This window comes from Theropithecus gelada, chromosome 16, assembly GCF_003255815.1.
Source record: "Theropithecus gelada isolate Dixy chromosome 16, Tgel_1.0, whole genome shotgun sequence".
In the NCBI taxonomy this organism is placed as follows: domain Eukaryota; kingdom Metazoa; phylum Chordata; class Mammalia; order Primates; family Cercopithecidae; genus Theropithecus; species Theropithecus gelada.
This window is the reverse complement of record NC_037684.1, coordinates 41,331,807-41,337,600: the sequence shown is the minus strand read 5'-3', so window position 1 is coordinate 41,337,600 and position 5,794 is coordinate 41,331,807. Positions and strand designations below refer to the sequence as shown.

Genomic DNA, 5,794 nt, shown 5'->3' with positions numbered 1-5,794 from the left:
CTTTGGGAGGCCGAGACGGGCGGATCACGAGGTCAGGAGATCGAGACCATCCTGGCTGACACGGTGAAACCCCGTCTCTACTAAAAAATACAAAAAAAACTAGCCGGGCGAGGTGGCGGGCGCCTGTAGTCCCAGCTACTCGGGAGGCTGAGGCAGCAGAATGGCATGAACCCGGGAGGTGGAGCTTGCAGTGAGCCAAGATCACGCCACTGCACTCCAGCCTGGGCGGCAGAGCGAGACTCTGTCTCAAAAAATAAAAAAATAAAAAAAATAAAACTAACAATGGCTTATGTATCCCTCCAGAAACTTTCCTGTCATATATCAACAAATGTGTTTATGTATATATACCATTTTCTTTTAATTTGCACAAAAGCAATTGCACTTTTTATATACAGAATAGTATCTGTCCTATATATAAAGCCTCTGAATTGGAAGAACTTCACATGAAGAAAACTTCTGCCACTTTAAGAAAGGTGTGAAAACGGCTGGGCACGGTGACTCACACCTGTAATCCCAGCACTTTGGGAGGCTGAGGCAGGTGAATCATGAGGTCAGGAGTTCGAGACCAGCCAGGCCAACATGGCAAAACCCTGCCACTACTAAAAATACAAAAAAATTAGCTGGGCATAGTGGCAGGCACCTGTAATCCCAGCTACTCGGGAGGCTGAGGCAGGAGAATCGCTTGAACCCGGGAGATGGAGGTTGCAGTGAGCCAAGATCGTGCCACTGCACTCCAGTCTGGGCAACAGAGTGAGACTCCATCTCAAAAAATAATAATAATAATAATTAATTAATTAATTAAAAAGGATGAAAACAATGTGGCTCTACATTATTTCAAGAATTAAGGTCTCAATCACACACCAGTCTTCCAAGTCAGTGTTGTTTTAGAATGGCTATATTATTTCTCTTTTGAGAAACATTTCTTCTCTCTCTTTTTTATTGAGACAGAATCTCAGTCTGTTGCCCAGGCTGGAGTGCAGTGGGGCCATCTCGGCTCTCTGCAACCTCTGCCTCCCAGGTTCAAGCAATTCTCGTGCCTCAGTCTCCCGAGTAGCTGGGATTATAGGCGTGCGCCACCACACCCAGCTAATTTTTGGATTTTTATTAGAGACAGGGTTTCACCACATTGGCCAGGCTGGTCTCAAACTCCTGGCCTCATGTGATCCACTCATCTTGGCCTCTCAAAGTGCTGGGATTACAGGCGTGAGTCCCTGCACCCGGCCAAGAAACATTTATTTTCAATGAATGGCTCTTATGTGTCTGTTTCGACAGCCCCCAGCTAAACTGGGGTTTCAGTACCAGAGCAGCTAGCAGCCCTGCCCTAATGGGAAATGAAGGGAGCTGGGCATGGGTGTCTACAGTGCGTCTCTCATGGGGTACTTCTTTAACCTGGTGGAAGGTCTAATGCTTAGTTGTCCAACCTGTGCTCAGGGGTTCCTTCACATGGGAAATGTGTTTATCCTGGCAGATGCTCCTTGTGGCTGTTGTCTGGTCTGTGTTCAGTTTATGGCTGTCTAACCATCGCTTTGATGCTGAGAGCCTAGCCTTGTGTTCTTCCCAGTGTCCCTGGAAAACCTAGGTAGCCCCTGGTTTTTCAGATGAAAGGCACCCATTCAATCCACCACAGTAGGAAATATGATCAAAGGTTTATTACTTACAGATCCTGGGAAGGAAGGGCGCCATGCTTCAGGAGTGTCATCCTCTGTCCTCAGGTCAGGCAAGCCAGAAATTAAGAGTCAGGCAGAGAGTGAGAGAGGCAACTAGTGGTATGTATAACAGAATAGTATGGAGTCCTGATAAGTAAGCAAAATGAGGACGGGGTCCCAGGTGGGGGAGAATAACGAACAATTGTTCTGAGAAAGTGCTAATCACAAACTTGTGGACACAATGACCTGTTTGGCATGTAGCCCCAGCATTACAACCTTGTTCTGCATGTAGCCCCCTCCTGCAAGACCCTATAAAACCTCCCACTAGCCCCTACCTCTTGGCAGACAGTCCCTTCTTTGCTGTGCTGCCCACTGCACCCTTACAACATATTTTCACACTTTCTCTAATACATCTGCCTTTTTCTTTTTTCACTTTTAATTGCATTTATTTTAATGCTGAATTTACTCCCATGCCATCAGTTTTTCTTTCTTCCGTTTCTTCTGGGATATCTTTTTCTTCTGGGCAACCTCCTCTTCTGGTTTAGGAAGAGTCTGTTCCTTTTCAGTAAGGATCATCTCAGTGTAGCAGGGAGAGCTCATGTATGGGTTAATCCGACCATGAGGTCCGGCGGTGCTTCTTAGGTGCTTTGTTCGCGTGGATATGCTCAATGACCAGAGAATCTATATCTAAACCCTTAAATTCAGCATTACACTCTGCATTTTTAGGCATGTGCAGCAAAAAGTCAGCACTCTTTTTGGGCCACCGACCTTGTGCCCAGCCCCACTGCTTGGCCTGGGCACCTCTGCCAACTCCACCATTGCAACATTGGAATGGTACGCACTGTCTCTATAAAGTGACATCTTTCAGATGCTTTGTGGCTTTTTGTATATGCATATGCTTGACGGCCTGGGCAGTTTCAAGAGTGTTCTTAAAGTGAACGCGAAGATTTGAACTTCTTGATTTGCATGATTTTGTGGGGTTCTCCAGGTCAAGTGAATAGCGAACCATTTTCACAGATTACCTCAGGCCGCTTAGAGAAAGAGGAAGAGGGCCGGGCGCGGTGGCTCACGCCTGTAATCCCAGCACTTTGGGAGGCCGAGGCAGGCGGATCACGAGGTCAGGAGATCGAGACCATCCTGGCTAACACGGTGAAACCCCGTCTCTACTAAAAACACAAAAAATTAGCCGGGCACGGTGGTGGGCGCCTGTAGTCCCAGCTACTTGGGAGGCTGAGGCAGGAGAATGGCGTGAACCCGGGAGGCGGAGCTTGCAGTGAGCTGAGATCGCGCCACTGCACTCCAGCCTGGGCGACAGAGCGAGACTCCGTCTCAAAAAAAAAAAAAGATATAGAGTCGTATTAGTCAGCTTTCACATAGGTCTAAAGAAATAACTGAGACTGAGTAATTTATTTAAAAAATTAAAGAAGGTTAATTGGCTCACAGTTCTGTAGGTGCAGAGGAAGCATGGGGACATCTTCTTCTGGCGAGGATTCATGGATCTTTTAATCATGGCAGAAGGCAAATGGGGAGTGAGGCATCTTAACTGGCGGGAGCAGGAGGAAGAGAAGGGGGAGGTGCCACACACTTTTAAATGACCAGAGTTCATGGGAACTCACTCACTGTCGCAAGAACAGCACCAAGAGAGAAATCTGCCCCCATGATTCAACCACCTCCTGTCAGACCACACCTCCAACACCGGGGGTAACAATTAGACAGAGATTTGGGCAGAGACACAGACCAAANCTAAAAAAAAAAAAAAAAAAAAAAGAGAAAGAGGAAGAGTAGTTAAATCTGCCTTTCTTTACTTACAGCTGTCTTGGTAAATTCGTTTACCACCTGCAACAAACAGGGTGTCACTTAAAGTTGAACTTAAAGCCCCTTTAAGTTGGTGGGCAAATGCCTGAATAGTTTGTTTAAAGGAAGCGATGGGAAAACAGGGGGCCCGGTCTGCTAGGCGGGACAGATGCCTTTAAGTTCTTATCTCTGGCCACCAGCTTGAGCCATTTGGGCGTGGTGTTTCACTTCTAATTCCTAGGCAACAACATTTAGTGTTTTTCCGGTTATATGTTGAAAGTGAAGCTAGTTCCTAAATGTTTCCTGGTTGGTTTGGTTTTTATTTAGTATGGTCAATGGATCGTTTTCTCCTCACTGACTTTTCCAGTATATATATATTCATATATATTTTATATATCTATATCTATCTTTTACATGTAGATATATACACTGGAATATATATATAATATATATACTGCTAAGTGTGTGTGTGTGTATACTTTGACCAGTGTAGTGAAAATGTGTATATATATATACTGTTACTAGTATATATACTATATATACACATATACATATATATATATATAAGTAAAAGTATATATATATAGGCCGAGTGCGGTGGCTCATGCCTGTAATCCCAGCACTTTGGGAGGCCGAGGCGGACGGAGTTGGAGACCAGCCTGGCCAACATGGAGAAACCCCGTCTCTACTAAAAATACAAAATTAGCCAGATGCAGTGGTACATGCCTGTAATCCCAGCTACTTGGGAGGCCAAGGCAGGAGAATCACTTGAACCTGGGGGGTGGAGGTTGCAGCGAGCCAAGATCACGCCATTGCACTCCAGCCTGGGCAACAAGAGAGAAACTCTGGCTCAAAAGAAAAAAAATTAGCTGGGCGTGGTGTCATGCATCTATATCCCAGCTACTCAGGAGGCTGAGGCAGGCGAGTTGCTTGAACCCAGGAGGCAGAGGTTGTAGTGAGCTGAGATCACGTCACTGCACTCCAGCATGGGTGATAGAGTGAGACTCCGTCTCAAAAAAAAAAAAAAAAAGCCTCAGCTTTCCAAAGTGCTGGGATTATAGGCATGAGTCACCATGCTCAGTCTAGTTTATATTAATTCAGTTGACTCTTGCAACCTGAAATCTTGCTAATCCCGTGGCAAACTCAAGTCATTTTTAGCTTGATTTTCCAGAATATAAATATATTGACTGCCAAAGGTGATATATGTACTTTTTCCTCCCAATTCTTATATATCTTACTTTTCCTTCATGGAGAGTTATCAGAAGCATTTCAAATATAGTAAGTACTAAATTAAAATGAGTTAAGTGGGCTGGGCATGGTGGCTCACACCTGTAATCCCAGCACTTTGGGAGGCCAATGAGAAAGGATCACTTAAGACCAGCCTGGCCAACATGGTGAAACCCTGTCTCTACCAAAAAAAAAAAAGTTAGCCAGGTGTGGTGGGGTGCACCTGTAATCCCAGCTATCTGGGAGTCTGAGACAGGAAAATTGCTCAAACCCAGGAGGCGGAGGTTGCAGTGAGCTGAGATCATGCAACTGCTCTCCAGCCTGGGTGACAGACGCACAGTCACAGAAACAGATAAATAAGTAATCTAAAGTGACTTAGGTATGTGAAATTAATTAAACTAGGTTAAATTATGTTAGGGCATCTTGGTTGATACTTGACCAAATTCTATATATATATATATTTGTGGATAGATAGATAGATATAGATATATAGATTTGGAAATCCAAAATTACAAATAAAAGCTAAGTGAAAAGTAAAATCTTGGCCGGGCATGATGGCTCATGCCTTTAATTCCAGCACTTTGGGAGGCTGAGGCGGGGGGATCCACGAGGTCAGGAGATCAAGACCATCCTGGCCAACATGGTGAAACCCCGTCTCTACTAAAAATACAAAAATTAGCTGAGCGTGGTGGCACGTACCTATAATCCCAGTTACTTGGGAAGCTGAGGCAGGAGAATTGCTTGAATCAGGGAGCTGGAGGTTGCAGTGAGCTGAGATCGCGCCACTGCACTCCAGCCTGGAGCAAGACTCCAGCTAAAAAAAAAAAGAAAGAAAAAAAAGAAAAGTAAAATCTTTTGTCCATACCACCTTTCCCTTTTTTTAAAGGCAAACAGTTTCTTGGACTTTGTTTCAGAAAAACAAATAATGACATGTGAGAGATGTATCTATTCATAAGCTCTTAATTATACATCTTTATTTATTTACTTTGAGCCAAGGTCTCACTCTGTTGCCAAGGTTGGAGTGCAGTGGCGCAGTGACAGCTCACTGGCAGCCTCAATCTCCCAGGCTCAACCTATCCTCCAATTTCAGCCTTCCAAATAGCTGGGACTATAGGTCTGTGCCACCA

General features: G+C 44.8%; 1 pseudogene; it reads right to left on the bottom strand.

The window, feature by feature from the left end:
• Positions 1–2,108: 2,108 nt before the first annotated feature.
• On the bottom strand, positions 2,109–2,655 carry LOC112609817 (annotated as a pseudogene).
• Between the last annotated feature and the right edge of the window lie 3,139 nt (positions 2,656–5,794).